Source organism: Ursus arctos, unplaced genomic scaffold (assembly GCF_023065955.2).
Source record: "Ursus arctos isolate Adak ecotype North America unplaced genomic scaffold, UrsArc2.0 scaffold_10, whole genome shotgun sequence".
Taxonomy (NCBI): domain Eukaryota; kingdom Metazoa; phylum Chordata; class Mammalia; order Carnivora; family Ursidae; genus Ursus; species Ursus arctos.
In genome coordinates this window covers 21943920-21961154 of record NW_026622764.1, presented here as the reverse complement: position 1 = coordinate 21961154, position 17235 = coordinate 21943920, and the positions used below count along the sequence as shown (strand labels likewise).

The 17235-nt window shown below is 34.7% G+C and overlaps 1 long non-coding RNA gene and 1 pseudogene across 1 annotated transcript in view; both read left to right on the top strand.

The window, feature by feature from the left end:
• LOC130542604 (uncharacterized) overlaps positions 1-17235 on the top strand; it is a 218479-nt gene that overhangs the window by 60608 nt on the left and 140636 nt on the right. The gene's annotated exons all lie outside the window — the stretch shown is intronic.
• On the top strand, positions 10339-10628 carry LOC113251456 (mitochondrial intermembrane space import and assembly protein 40-like; annotated as a pseudogene).

Here is a 17235-nt window from a genome sequence, read left to right as displayed (position 1 = left end):
GACTTTTCCAGAAAGTAGCCCCTCTGATAATTGTTTCATTTTTAACTCTTAGGAAGAATTTGCACTGGGGGTAGAGAAACTCATTATTTTATGGCATACCTGTCCTAGTTTATGAGTGCCTAACAGAATACTAGCTTGCATTTTTTTCCTCCAATTCCGTATATCCTAATGATTTGAAGTTACCTTGTTGCTATTTATCCAGTGGACATCACCTACTGCAGCATCAGTGGTCAAAGTTGTTGCAACAAATTCCATAAAGAAAGGCCATCAGCAGTAATTCCAGACAGTAAAAAAAAAAAAAAAAAAGAAAAGAAAGAAAAGGAAAATACATGAATTTTAATTTTTTTCTTCAACTTAACTTCTTAATATCGTCTTACCATATACGTCAAGCACTGCCCTTTCCCAAATTGCATGAAAACACTGGGGTTTGAAGTCTTTTTTTCTCCCTAAGCATTTTCCAGAAATTTTTGTTTTTATTGTGGTTGTCATTTATTGGTTGTTTGGTTTGTTCTTGGAATTAGTGTTTACCTCTTTGATGATTTATCTTCAGTCGATTAGAACTATGGAGCCACCAACCTGTCCTAATTCATAATCTTGGCAGATACTGCCTGGCAACACTAAAATGGGTTATTTAAAGCATCTACTATGAGAATCTGCTTGAATAGCTGATTCATCAAATTCCTATGCAGTCGAAACCCAGTTGTTCATTGACTTTCCAACTACCAATTTAGTAGGCAGCATTTTCATGGCCACTAATTCAGTGACCATCCATGCATCTGCTTTTCAACCTTCAGAATACCTTTTTTTCTATTTATTTAGTACTTTTCCTCTCTTCTCCCTGCCAAGTTTATATGTTCAAATAGTCATTTTAATGGGTTTTGGGATAACATGATATAATGAGTATATTAAATCTCATCTTTTATCAGAAGTCAGCAGTGTATTTTATGTATAGTGAGGGAAACAACTATTTTTCGGCTAGTGTTACAAGGCAAAATTTATTTTACCTTAGAAATGATGTGAATGCATATCTTAAAGCCAGGAATGAAAATCCAATATGCAATAAATATTTTTAAATTAAAGGCAACGGGAGGGTTTAAAAATACAGTGGTACTTACTGAGGTGAGCATGCTTTTATTATTACTCCACTGAATGTTCCATGCTTATTAATATTTTTATCATGGAATTCTTCTTATTTAGTTTGCACTAGAATTGATTTCTGATTCAGGCTGTCACAGTACACAATATCCATTCACATCTTGTTATCAATCTGTCAAATTAACACTTTTTAAATAGAGCACAGGGTGCTGGATGGTGAGCTGAGGTTCATTAAGAGACCACAAAAGAACTTGAATAGAGAAGTACATCACTCACAGGTCCTGAAGGAAGTAACTGGCATGCCTCAAGGGGCCACACAAGAAGGTCAAGGCAGGATGTAGGCAGAGGTAGAGGCAGGATCTGGGTTGCATGCCTTTTATGGTATGTGAGTGGAAGTGATCTGCAGTTCCTGAGATAGGGCCACTCTGGGAAATTCAAACTTAAAGAATAGGTTTTGATAAGCTCCTCTGGGGTCTTATCTAGAATGTGCAAAAGTAGAAGGCATTGAAAGTCAGGGGAGACTGTTGATCTCAAGGGCTGTTGGAAAAGTCTTATCAAGAATTTGCATTTCCATGAATGGAACTGGAGGGTATTATGCTAAGTGAAATAAGTCAAGCAGAGAAAGACAATTATCATATGGTTTCACTCGTATGTAGAATAGAAGGAATAGCGCAGAGGACCTTAGGGGAAAGGAGGGAAAATTGAATGGGAAGAAATCAGAGAGGGAGATAAATTAAACCATGAGAGACTGGACTCCAGGAAACAAACTGAGGGTTACAGAAGGGAGAGGGTGGGTAGGGGGATGAGGTAACCAGGTGACGGGTATTAAGGAGGACACATGTAATGAGCACTGGGTGTTATACACAACTAATGAATCACCGAACACTACATCAAAAACTAATGACGTACTATGTGTTGGCTAATTGAACTTAATAAAAAATAAATAATAAATAAGAAAAAGAAAAAGAATTTACATTTCCTTGTGACTGTGGATTGCTGTCTTGGGGACTGTGGGTGGCTGTTGCGGGTTGCTGTATGAGGGGCTAGTGAAAGTTCCCTGCAGGCCACTGGGTCAAACAAAATAGGTGCTGAAGCATCAGTACCATGGAGTAGCTTAGCTAAACTCTGCATTCACCGTTAGCTAGAAGAAACAGTGACCGCTCCTTTTGTCTAAGGCAGGCCCAGAAATTGTCACCCTCTGTGAACCTATGAGATGAATGCTGTTTCCCACTTACTTCAGTCATTTCTTAATCAGAAATATTGAAATTATGTAATTCTTACAGAAGTCTAATCCCAGTTTTCACTGATAATTTATTACATAATAATGAGTGAAGACTTCATGTATTTACAAACAGCTATTTGGTTTGTGATTTATAAAAGACAATAGCTTAAGTGAAAGGGTTTTTTAGATCAGTTTAAAATTGTTTTAAAGGAGGACTTTCCTAAAAAATAATAAAATTCAATTAAAGCATGTTTGTAGAGGATTTCTAATATTAGAGTTTACTATATTTTCTTATATTTTTTTTCAAAATTTAAAAATACTTATTTATGGTTATTTGTGATTATTCTTTCCAGTGATTATATATATATACATAAATTTCTAAATTAGATCAGTGATGGAAGGAAGAAAGACAACTTTCACCCCCATCACAAAAATACAATTACAGTGGGGCCAGTTGAAAAGTTAGTAAGGGATGTCCCAGTTTCTTGGCTAAATAAATTGGTTCTTTATGCAATAGTATAATATTCCTTAGAGAATTCATCAACAAAGAAACAAAGAAAGATAGCTCTCCTTTTTGGGATTTTCTATTTACCATTTGTAAAGTCATATTTCCTGTCAACCAGCAAGAGATTCCAATAGTAATTGTTTTGTCACTCAAAAAAATGAAATTTCTGAAACTATGTGGCAACACATAGCCACAAGGCTATTGTAGCAAATTAAAGCCATTTCTGTTCAAGTGCAAGTATACCCCATTATTCAATGACAAATAAGCTTTATAATCAAATGGGAATATCCTTTTAAAATAGTTTGTTACTTCATATATTTTTGTTTTTCATTAAAGTGACAGAATCATTTTATTCTATCTTGAGTTTCATGTTTCAGAAATAATTCATGAAAATTTTTATTAGGATAATTTAATGTTAAAATAGTTTTCTTCTTAGTGACAATGCAAATATTTAAATAATTTATTTAACTAATTTAAGTATTAATAAAATTCATTTAAATAATAATTAAATAAGTATTAAATATAAGTATAAAAAATGAGTTCCTAGTAAAATAATAAACACATTATCCATGCAGATGAAGTTAAACAATTCAGTATAATTTATTTAACACCAACATTGAGTCACAAACTCTGTAGATTTGTCTGATAGTAGACTAAATTAATTTTCTCAACAAGAATCTACTTACATGAATGTATAAGGAACCCATCGGGAAAAGTGTTCATTCTCTGAGAAGAATATCTTTAATAAAATTTGGCCTAATATTTTATCATAGTTTTTTAAAGCAGATATTTTTCTTGACTAGGTTCCATTTTTATAAAATAAGGAATCAGAGGAGAAACTAATAAGATATATGTGTCAAAATAAGAATACCATGGCATAAATGGAAGGAAATGAATCCTCCCACTTTACAAAACACACCTATGTAGCTCTAACAAAAAATGGTATGTAGGAGAAATCATACTCTACAGTGATAGTAAGTAAGCAATAGTGATGAAGAATTAGAATATTTGAATAATATGTCCATGGAAATGACCAGAAATTTTCATGAAAAGACAAGGCATCCAATGAGAACCGAAAGTTGGAAAGGGAGGTGTTCAAGGGAGTATATGCAAGAAAATGTAATTGAGATAAGAAATAATTAATAACCATCATAGTAACACTCTATTCCCTGGCCTGGAAGTGACTGAGGGATTGCATATCTTTATGTCTATATCTGATTCTGTTTCTGTATCTGTATCTCCCATCTGGTCGTCTTTAACATCTGTTCCATGGAGCATGTTTGTACCATTTTATTATTTTTTTTTAAAGATTTATTTATTTGTTTGAGACAGAGAGAACAGGAGCGGGAGAGGGAGAGGGAGAATCTGGAGACTCCACGCCAAGCATGGAGCTCGACTCAGGGCTGGATCTCAGGACCATGAGATCACAACCTGGGCGGAAACCAAGAGTTGGACACCTAACCAACTGCGCCACCCAGGTGCCCTTCTACCATTTTAAAGATGAAGAAATTAAAGCATAGAAAATGTAGTGACTTGTTTAAGGTTGCAAATTAGTAATTTCAGTGTCTAGAGTTAGAATTGATTGTTTCTAGTCTGTTTCTAAAACCAATGCTTGCTCTCTACAGAAACTTAGCTTTCCTCAGTGATGCTTCTGGTGCTACTGGTGATAAAGGAGTATTAAAGAGGTAATCAAATTAGTTGGGGTAGAGGGCAGTGTGTAAACTGAATTATTTTACAAAAATATTAAATCCTGCACTTGCCAAACCAAGATGGGGAAGGTATTGCCCCTATCACATTGACACTGTATGTGATTACCCATTGTGTCATGGTTGGTGAAATCTATTTCCCCAACTCTGGATGTTAGGCTTATTCGTGTGATTTGTATTGCTCCTTAAGATGTTAATAGTGGTTATGCAATCAGAAGTTTGAAATGTATTTGTGCAGTTGCTTCTATGCTCTTGTAAATCTGCTGCTGTCACATGAAGAAATGGTCCAGATAACCCATTGATTGGAGGATGAGACATATGGAGCAGACATAAACTTTGGAGTCAAGCCAAGCTGAGACCAGCCTTTATTGATCAGTCTCCAGCCAATTTTCAGACAAATGGTTATTCAGACAAATGGAGACTAAATGGTTATTATTTCAAATAGTTGAGTTTTAAGATGGTTTGTTAAACAGAATTTTTGTGGAAATAGATGGTAGACACAGTCAACAGCAACATACTTCAACTGTAGAATCTCCACTTTAAAACTTGAATATATAAGAATTCTAAAAATTTTCTCAAGATAGGTTACTACTCCTTAAAAAAATATAAAACCACTGTTTTATATTATGCCATCTTTAAATTATTTTATACACCATGAAAATGTTAACTGTTCATCACATTTTTGCATATTTCATTCTGATCTATATTGCTTTAAATGCCGTAGAAGCTATATTCATAATCAGTCAAAACGTTGTATAGACATTTTAGTAATCTGTCCGCTTAAATCTGCAATCTTTAAACTACAAAAAATTTGGAGATTTTTTTGGAGTAGAGAAGCAAACTTTGCCTCATTACTTTCCCAAAAAAGTAGTTAAGAAAGAATGTGAGGGAACTGAAGTATGCAAAAGAATCCTATATTTATTAATCAAAAGGTGTGTCATCATTAACATAAATGAGCACCTGGAACCAAACACAGCCAAATTTGCATGGAACTGTGTGACTAGACGTACTGTACTCTTAGTTCTGGAAACAGAAACAGACATTCAAAGCATAAAAATTATTCACAAATTTTTCTATTCTTTCTTAAGTTCTCAAGTATTTATTTTGTGTGTGTGTGTGTATATGTGTGTATGTGTGTAACTGCAGCATTATAACACTTTAATATCAAATGAACACTTTCATTGAATGAGATGTAAACAAGAGTAATATCTCAAAATAACCAACTGTTACTATATTATATTCAACTATTTACTAAAACCATCCAAAAACTTGTTGTCTCCTAGTTTCTGACTAATTAGCAAAAACACGTACAGTTTCCTCTAGAATATGTTTATACCCAAAAATCCATCAAGCCTTTTTTTCTCTTACATAAATTTATTAATAATTTTCTTTAGAAAAAGAGTTTCTGCTTTCTCATAATTTACCTGATGTACTCAAGGTTATGCTTGATTTTAATAATGAATATCTGAACACTGTCGAAATCCACACTTTGGTTAAACAGACATCAAGGGATCTGGCATTCTTTGAATTAGTATATTTGCTAAGTTCATTTCCATTTTTTACTAACACCATTTATATGGCCCTTCTTAAGACCTAAGTGTTTTTTTAACTACTTGCAAATATTAGCTTATTTAATTAATGTGGTCTTCCTAACATCCCTATGAGTAACAAGAGAACTAATTCAGTGAATTCCAAAAACTACACAGGACAAAATAACACCAGACACAACTCCAGTTTTGCACTCTGAGTTGGATCAAAGTCAACAACCTTTTTTCGTAAATCTCATATAAGTAAATATTTTAGGCTTTATAGGCCACACAGTCTCTGTGGCAGTTAAAGTCACGTCTGCCAGCGTTTTGCCAAAACAGCGCTAGATAACATTGAATAAGTGGTCATTGCTCCAATAAAACTTGTTTTGCAAAGTGAGGTGATGGGCTAGGTGGAACCGGTGGGTCATAATTCGGTGTCCCCTAACTTAGATGGTAAGCACAGAATATGATTCTGGTAGTATGAAAGTGTAAAGGAAACTAATAACACTTGGCACTAAACACTCCAACCGTTGTTTCCTTGAGGCATTCTCCTTTTGGGGGAACTGAAAACATTCCATGCTCATTAAGTTAAAAAAAAAAAAAAGAAGTGATAAAAGAGAAAGCAAAATCGTACATGGTACCGTAGTTGAATATAATGGAGTCATATCATTCTGTAATTTATATGTAAAGCCAAAACAAGCCCTCTTTTTTTTCATTTGCAATATATGAAAGGGATTCAAAGAAATGAAAGTTCATTTTGAAAAGAGGTGGTAGTTATATAAATATGAAATCATTTCCACAGGTCGTACCTGTGATTGTAGACAGTAATTTTGTCAGGATCTTTTCTGGACTTCGACAGAGTAGTTGTTAAAAGTGAAAAGATCACAACAAATCTTTTTCTAATCTTGAATTTTGAAAATACAGTAACTCAAAAACACTAACAGCAGGATAGTAGCACTACTTTTACATATGAAAGAGATCACATTTAGTCTCCCTATTGATGATAAATTTATGACTTCTGGTATATTTGGCTAGTGGAGAGGAATTGAACAGCATGGCCCTGGTAGAAAGAATTAAATACATCAGTATATTTATTATGCCAAGCAAGTGGAACAATTTACAGATTGGGAGCAGTGCAAAGTATTGTCATTCTGGGCAAGAGCAACATCTATCATCTTACACAGAAATAGAACGTTCTGTTCAGAGTGTTCCAGCCTTGGCTCTCAGTTCCTAAGATAAATCTCAACCCAGTACAAGTCAGTGGTAGGATTACAGCAGAGAGCATAATAGAGGCTTGACAATGCAGTGATTAGTTAATTAACCTGAGTACTCAGAGACCATTCCATCTGATAGAATGAATAGAAAACAAACTGGATATGCAAATGTTTCCTATATTTGAAATGATTCACATTATAAAATAACCCTGGCAATGGATAATGAAAGTAATAAATGTACGTGTTCTTTACATGTATTTTAAGTCTCAGTACTTTGGGTCAGGTTAAGAGTCATATAATTCAATTTGTGGAAAATGAAAAAAAAATAGATTGTTCACGTTACTCAATAAATTATGTATGACCAAGTGACAAATTCCCTTAGGCTTTCATTAAACTTTGTTAATATAATTAACAAAGACACTCTTGGATTGCTTTACAATTAATTGTTTACATGTCTATGTCCCTTGAAAGAACTAGAGCTACTTGAAAATACAAATTGTATCCATTGGAATTTGTATACCTAATACCATAGTTGGCATAGCATACATCCAGTATTTAGTAAGTAATTGTAAAATTACTTCAATTAAATATAATTTTTTGTTCTTGTTTTGGAAATGATACAATGGTATATATGGAAAACACTCTTTTTCTATTTCTGATTCCAAGTTAGTTAGAAAGTTAGTTATATGTCTAGGAATTTTTTGTTTAAAGTAGCAGTTGAGAAGCACTGTCTTTTGCACCATTTTCTATGACACCAAGTAAAAGATCAACTCATGAATCCTAGACATTCAGATACATAAGCTATGAAATTTCAAAACCAAGAAAGAATTTCTACTATCCATATGATAAAAATTAAATCAAAATATTCTTATCCAGGATTTCTCTCAAGTCAAAATAGTGTTTTGTTTTAAAACATTAATTCATCTGGAAAAAAAACAAAAACAAAAAACTGTTCCCAGAGAGCCAGTGTTGTGGGTTTGAGTAAATAGTTCACTAAGTAGATGCATGAACCACAAAATGCACAGGCAGACCACCCAATATACTAGTGTAAATACTAGAGGAAAAATTGTGTTGAATTTAATGTATTTTAGTAAATTGAAGAGTTCAGATTGTTTTTTGTAAATACCAGAAACATCACCGCCTAATTTTAAGTGTAAGCACATATAGGATAAGTGAGAAAGTGACTTTTCATTCACTGATAGATCTTCAGATAATTAGTTTTGGTTGTGGCATTATTCAAAATGTAGTGCCAGCAGAGGACCTGAACAGATATTTTTCCAAAGAAAACGTACAAATAGCCAATAGGTACATGAAAATAGTGCTTAACATCACTAATCATCAGGAAAAGATGACTCAAAACCACAGTGAGCTATCACCTCACACCTGTTAGATGGCTGTTATTAAAAAGACAAAAGATAACAGGTGTTAGGGAGGTTGGAGAAAAGGGAACCATTGTAGGTCGGAATGCAAATTTGGACAGCCAATGTGGAAAATAATGTAGAGATTCCTCAAAAAATTATTCATCCATAAAAAGAAGAAAATCCTGGCTTTGACTCAGGTCCTGATCTCAGAGTCCTGAGATCGAGCCCCCCATTGGGCTCTGTGCAGAATCTGCTTCAATTTCTCTCTCCATCTCCCTCTGCCCCTCCCCACCCCAGGCTCTCTCTCTCAAATAAAAATAAATAAATCTTTAAAAAAGAAAGAAGAAGAAAATCCTGCCATTTGCAGCAACATGGATGGATGTTGAGGGCATTACCAGCAAAATACATCTGAGAAACACAAATACTGCATGATCTCACTGATACGTGAATCCTGAAAACCAAACTCCTAGAAAGAGTAGATTGGTGATTGCCAGGGCTGGGGGGGTTGGGAAAAATCAGGAGATAATGGTCAGAGTACAAACTAACCTTTATAAGATGAATAAGTTCTAGGGACTTAATGTACAACATGGTGACTATTGTTAATAATATATACTTAAAATCTTAGATACTTATGTATACTTAATACTTAAAATCTAAAATACTTAAGATTTTAAATGTTCTCATCACTCACACACAGGTCATTATGTGAGGTGATGGATGTGTTAACTAACATTATTTTGGTAATCCTTTCTCAATATATATGTGCATCAAATTACCTTAAATTACACAGGATTATGTGTCAGTTATATCTCAATAAAGCTGAGAATAAAAGCCACCAGAATGGGATACAGAGGAAATGTACAATGTCATGATGTAATTTCAGTAATTTTTTTAATTCCTAAATTGGATAGGTCATCTAATGGCCTGAGTTTGCTCACAATCAAGACAGGTGCAGGTATGCAAATAAATAAATTACATAAAGTCATAATGTGTGTTAGAAAAGACATTGGCAGAAATCAAAATAATTTTGTTGAATAACAGCAAGCAAAACTTTTTTTTTTTTTGCATTTTATGACCTTTTCTAAAGTTTTTTCATAAGCAATATAAAGATGTAAAAAGAGTATGGGCTGTAAGTAATGGACCAGAGTGTGAGTTCACCACTTACTATGTATATAAACTTGGACATAGTGAATTATATTACTTTAATATCTTTGAGCCTGTCCTCACTAATTTGTGAAAAAAGGAAAAAAAAACACATTTTCTTGCTTCATTATGACACATTATTTAGGAAATGTATCAAAAGACATGTATAGGCTCATTAAAATGGTAATCACTGTAAGTTTTAAAATATTTTATTGATGCTATTCATACTAAAAACATAAGGTGGATATCATCAAGATCACACAGGTTAATGACATAGTGCAAGTTATGACTCAAAAAATCCTGAAAATACTCCAGTGGTATAGGAAAAGTGAAAGTTATTTGGACAGAAAAAAATAAAAATATGTGAGCCAAATTAAGCTGTTAAAATAATAGTAAATATCAGGCGGAGGCAGGCACGCGGTGGGCAGGCCTGTTGGGGGTGGGTGCACGTGGGTCTCCCAGCTGCCAGCCCTACCTGAGGAGAGAGGTCATCAGAGGAGCCCGCCGCCCCCTGTAACGCCAGCAGCACTGTAGCTTTGAGGTTTGAGTCCTGGGCTGCAGCCATGGCCTACTGCCCGCAGGAAGGGAAAGAGTGAATCCTGTCTGGAACCTATGATGGCCGTGAAACTCCAAGCAGTCCAGAGCTGGTGCATGATGATCCCAAGAATCCTAACGAGCACGGATTGATCTTGCCGATTGGAGACATTAACTGGAACTGCCCGTGGGAGTGGCCCCTGTGGGGAATGGCCAGTATCCTCAGAAGAAGGAAGAGGAGGAGAAGCCAGCAGAACATTTAGAGCAGAAAGCTACCACTGAGGCCCCTGCAACCAAAGAAGAGCAGGGGTCAAGCTAATGACCACTAGGCGTTGGGCTCCAGTCCTGCTTCAGAGTGATATAAACCTTTTGCAAAATGCCTTTTGGTCATTCTCTGATAAAGTCTCTTTCCCCTATTGTTCCTTGAACCGTAATGTACAAAATAACTTATTTTGATCATCAGGGGTCTTGGTCCTTTGACATATTCACTGAAAAAAAATATATGTGTTTCTTACATAAACCTATAGCTGTCAGTCTTGAATTCTCTTCTCAGATTACTCTGAACTTTAAAATAATATACTGACTGTGCTCAGCAACAAAAAAATCATTATCTGGGAGTGTCTTGTGAATGAGCTGATTTAATTTGATGGATTATATCCCTTTTAGTAGATTTTATACCCCTTTGGGAAATGAAATAGAAGCAGAAACCTCTTCCTTTAAAAATGCTGGAGTGAGGCCATTCCTAATACAGGAGGCAGGTAAATGATCAGATACTTCTTTCTTAAGAACATTCTTGACCTTGAGTACATGAGGAGATACTATATTTTCATTTCCGATACATTTTAGTTTCCATTTTCACATTGAACTTCAGGTTTTCTGTTTTGGAAGTTGGAGCTTTGGACCCTCAGAGTCACAGTCCCTTTCTGAGTGAAGAGAAAGGCTGGTTTTGCTGTTCTTGTGATTCCAAAAGCCCAGGTTTGGGGCTTGTGTTCACACTGGCTCTGTCTGTGTCAGATGCAATGTTCTTGAAAGGTGGGGACTTAGTCGTTACCAAAGTAACAGCCAAGAGAAGAAATGATGTGGATTAAGTAGTCAATTAAAAGGAAAGCACGATTTTTACCTGGAAAAAATATAATAAGTATCAGATATAAATACTCAAACAATAAAGAAAAGAGAAGTAGAGTGCAGGAATTTTGTAAACCTGGGATAGAGATCCAGTTTTTGGGAATATACACACATCTAGCCACTAGTTACAACAGTGTAGGGAAAATGATGACATAAATGCATAGACAGATTTGAGAAATAATGTTAAGGTAGAATGAATGTGTTGGGCTCAAGAAATAGGGAATAGAATAATTCCTGATACATGAGTTCTCTGAGAAAGAAGTTTTCTAAAGGAATAGGTAAGATATATAGAAAACATAAAAGAGCTAAATGAGTTTTGAAATGGGCTTTTTCAGTGTTGGGCCAGACCCTGTGTGTGTGTGTGTGTGTATGTGTGTGTGTGTGTGTGTGTGTGTGTGTGTGTGTGTGTGTGTGTGTGTATGTGTGTGTATACAGGGGTGGGGGGAATATTTGATACATTTGATGTCAAGTTTAGGACTATTCAATAGAATAAAACACAATTGAAAAAAATTTAAGTATATTGAATGCCATTTCAGCCATGCATTTTCTATGCATTGGTTTTCACTATTGTCAAACGTTTGTAATCAAAGTGATTGAGACTTTTACTGGTATCAACTAAAATAAATGAAACACATTTTTCTCTTGATAAATGTTGATAGGTTAAAAGTACAAATATGATAGTTTTTCCTCCTAAAAAGATGAAGGGTAGATTTTTGTTTCTGTTAGTCCATGTAACAGAGAAGAGAACTGCTGGCGGCTTCTGTACTGCGGTTTCAGATGGTCATTGAACATCCTTTCACTTAATTTATTCTCATTGCTTCTGGCCCAGTTCTGTCATTGACTTGAAAGACTTTTCATATAAATGACACTAATGCTCTTTCACACTGAGTGCTGGCAGCTCACATAGGAATATCATCTGGAAAGTTTTTTTTTTTTTATCAACTTTTGATTTGTTTTATATGAGAATTGCAAGTGAGTTCACTATGAGTTATTCTTAAAGTCTGAGAGGAATAAATCAAATTAATATCACTGTTGGAATAAAAAGTAATAGAAAAAATAGAAATATATTTTGGATCATTTGTATTTTATTTTATAACTAAATTTTAATGTAAAATTATGAAGTGAATATTTATTTAATCAGCATTTACATCATGCTTTTGAATGAATAAACCACACACAAGCACACACACAAGTGCATATGTCTAATAACAGAAAACAGCACAAAATATTACAAAATTACATCGTAAAGATCCCTATAACATACTAATATACCCTCTCCCGAGAGGCAGATGTTAATGGTTCTTGTTGATCCTTTGGAAATAATAGTATAGCATCCCCCAGAAGGGATTTGAATGTGTTTCTTCCTATTTTAAATGGAAAGGAAGTTATTCTAAACTGTGTGCTTTTTATTTGAAAAAATATTATCAATTCTAACTCATAGATTTGGTCTCCTGGGCTGTCAACCCATTAGGTTACACCATGAGCCCATTATAAGGTGTCCTACAAGGCTATAATTGACTGGTGTAATTGAAGCATTAAATATTATTTAAGCAATTTTTTTTGTTGTCTGTAAAATTTGAAAAATAGTATGTAACTCAAAACGTTTCTGAAAATCTTTGAAAAAATGTCCCACTCAGCCTTAGTTAACTCCCAAATTCGACTTCTGTTGTAAAGCACATTCTCAAGGAGCTAAGAGCCAACTATATTGTTCTTAAGCCCTTATGAGCCTCACACCCATAGGAAAACATGCAAAATTGCACCTGGAGGACTAGTTTAATGCTACAATCTTAATGAATTCCATCACGAACTACAACTAGGTTTACCTTGCCTTCAGTGGAAGTTACAACTGCCCTGGCCATCCGTAATCCTCTTCATTCTAAAATTTACTCAGAAATTGGTTATTTCCACTGCAGTATCAACCACATGTATGGCTTGCTGTTCTTTTGCTTTTTACCCTCTTAAACGGTAAGCATGTTTTCTGCTCACTTCTTCGAGTCTGTCATGGTCAAACTAAAAATTTTGTCATCAAACAAATACCATCTACAATTATATACTTTGAAATATTTCACTCTTTTTTGCACTTATTTCTTTCAGGTCACCTTTTCAGGGTGCTTTATTAAATTGTACCTCAAGGTCTTCCCAGAATCATGACATATTCATGGATTCCAACACTTTTTTTTTTCTGTTACTATTTTCATTTTCCTGGTGTTTTTTGTTTTTTTGTCCAGACTAAAATTTGTGACTTATAAGAACAGTTACATAGTTGCAAATTATCTGATCCCCTTATTTCATTTTTTTCCTTACTTGAGATGAAACTCAATCTTTGTATAAATCCTACAATTTACTTTGTCTAGGCGATCATTGAAAGAAAACAACCATGTTATAATTTAAATTCTTAATTTCACACTTAAATTTGGATTTGGTATTTCTAAAAATACTTTTTTTCCCGTAAAAGTCGGTGAGAGAAGTTCTTCATGAATGTTTTCACATTCCTTCATGGTCCAGGATTTGGGCATAAAAAGAACTGGCAGACTTGGTAAAAAGTGATTGTGCAGTAAATATGCCTTGGAAACTAGAGATTGTGTATTTCTTAGAAATGATTTATAAACTTACCTCCCAAGAACCAGTTACTTACAGTGCAGTGAAGTGAAGCTAGAGACTTTTTTCCTTTCCGCTATGCACCCCCCCTCATGGAGATTCATTTATATTCCAAAGTGAAGGTGCTAATGAATGCTAGTAACTTATTCTACTGTATACTGGACTAATGGTATTCCATTGTCTACTGGTGGAAAAAACACACACACACACACACACACACAAACACACACACACCTACTTCATATCCAACCTGGTGAGATAAACTAATACCAGTTTCCCAACTTTTGAGTCTGTTACCAAATATTGATACTAAATACAGTATCAGTGAGGTTCTAGCTGGAAAAATGATTCACTTGGGGTGTTTTAAGTAGTAAGAGAATCAGAGAATCTTAAACAATCATTGTAAGGGCTAGATGAGTGAGAGGTGGAAATCTAAGTGTTTAGAAAGTGCCTAAATTTCTAGGAACCTACAACTGGTGTCTAACCTACCACACCAATGAAACAAATCATTCACAGGAACTCAACCAGAAACTAAAAGTTCTATCTTGCTTAGTGCCAATGCATTTTCCTTTAACTGCAGCTGGAAAATAATGTCTTCTCTTCTGTTTTCAAATTTTGCACAACATGTCTCAATCTAGCCTGAAGGCCTGCTTTCAAGGAATACTGGGATGCACAGTTCTCAGCCTTCTCTTGCGTGGTGCACCAGTGTGTGTAAGATGAATGGAGGCGAACAATTCAGGACACACTGATTTTTTGACAAACAGCTTAATGCTAATGTTGCTGGCCTGTGAAATTTCTTATGCACTTAGCTTTTTTTCATTTTCTCTCTCCACTCTCTTCTCTGTTTGCCAGAGGGATTAAAGAGGAGTCAGTATATCCAGTACCCAGTACTGCACACAAAATAAGGTCAAGCTTAAATCTCAGGATATGCCATTTCCCTGTAGAAATGTGGTCTGTTTGTCCTTTTCTTGAAAGGTAACAATTGGAACTTCTCTCTCCATTTCCTTTACATGCTGCATGACTGCCAATGCCTTTAATAGCCTTTCATTAAATATTATTGTATACAGATTAAGATGCCTTTCATTTCATCAAAAACACAGCCTATATCATGTATTTTATTTTCATAATGGTGTGTGTGTTGGGGGCAGGGGTGATACCTATGAAAAGAATGGGGGAAATGCAACATTTTAGTGAGGCAAGCAGAAAACTGCCTTTATTCCTTTTTTCAATAACTGATGCTCCTCTGAGTACTGTTCTAGCCCCAACGGAGATTCTGTTGGAATTTTACTAGTATCCTGATCCTCAATGTAAATTTTTCCCTAAATACCCTATTAATTCCTTCTTAATGCTTGTATCATATCTGAAACATATCTTATGGTTTCAGAGTCCTTTATAGTTTTCATTAACTTTCCACTAGCAGATTTTCATGTCCTTGGATCTCACTGTAAGTATAACCTTGGATCTTGCAGTAGTACACTGTAGGGAACTTTAGTTCTTCTTTACCCACCAAGTGGGGTAGGGAGTATAGGTTTTAGGTTCTTCTGAAGAGAATTTATTTTTCTTACTTTATTAGTGTTTGATCCTTCAGTCCCTTCTTCAACCTGGTCTCATTCAAATTCTATCCATCCAGCAATTCTTAAAATTACCTAAATTTGAAATTAAACCTTACCAATCTTCCAGGATAATCATTTAAGAATTCTCTTAATTTAAATTACTTTTTGATGGAGTGGTTATGTGTTGTACAAAAATTGTTCAATTATTTTTATGTAATTTGATTTAATTTACATATTTAAACTTTTGACCCTTATTTTCTTTGCCTCCTCTTTTCTAATTCTTTGTATATTTATTACTATAATTCTAGATATTATCAGTATATCCAGCCAGTATAGCTCCACCCTCCTCATTTAACCTTAGTATCATCTCAATAAATATTTTCTAGATAGCTATTAATTATTTGTCTTAAAATATTTGCTGCAAAGTTTTATGTAAAAGAAGAAACCATAATGACCACCAGGATTTAAATCATGTAGTAGAGTCTCCTCCTCAGAGCACAGTAATATCAACCACATCCGTCTAATACTCTTTTCACAGACCTAACGTTCTTTTACCAGCTCAGTTACTCCGTCAGCTCCATCATCCTTTGTTGATGGGGGCACTTAATTCAGTATGTAATTTTTACAAGATGAATTTTGGTCAGCCCTGTAGGTGTTTACTCAGTCGGGGGCTTCAAGTCACCTTCCAAATACATATTTTTTTCTTGGGAATTTTTTTTATATAAATGTTTATATAAATGTGGTTTTAACTTCATTTGTTGAGTGAATTAGAAGTTCCTTTATTACAACAAGTAACTGTCATAGATTAAAATAATGCTTTATAAACCAACAATCATTAAAATTACTGCATTGTTCTCTATTCCTTCTCAAAAGAAACAACATTTTCTCATGTACCTAACATATCTCATAAACAAGGAGGGTGAGTAGAAGCCATTGTTTAGCAAATTCTGCATTCCGAGTTTGGGATATAACTGTGTCTCAGATGTCAAAGTGGAGCTTAAATAGCCCTGACTTTTAGGTATCATGATGCAACACTTCTATGCACCCCAATTCAGTGCCACTCGTTGTTTTTTTCCAACCCCAAAAGATTGCACCCCGGAAAAGGATAAATTCCCTTTTAAAATGAACTACCTGGAAGGTTATAGAACAGTGATCAAGTCCACAACATTTAGTGACTTTCTGCCATAAGTTAGGTTTGTTAAGTTTCCCATAAACTTATTTGATCTAACTCTCACGTACATCCTTCACCTATAGTGACCTTTAAAAACATTCAGTTCCATAGCTCCTACAATATTCATAAACCTTTATGGGTGATGAAACAAGAACGTTCACAGCTTATTGATGAATATGATATTCCATGAGAGTCATTATTATGTGATGAGTCCATTCAAATAGTGCTTTGTATTCTCTTCAAGCTGATTTTCTGACATGGGATGTCTCCTGGAACACAGCTCTATTGTCCTTATTTACAGTTTTTTAAAAAATTTTTTAGTGAGCTTCCAGGGATCTTATTTCAGCCTTACTTGATTGGGCAAGGTCAGCGCCTAACATCCCTAAGAACACTTGAAGCACATGGACCAGGGCTGATTAAAAACATCACGTGTACTGTTGACATTATATATTAATGGCATTAGTACTATAGAAATATGG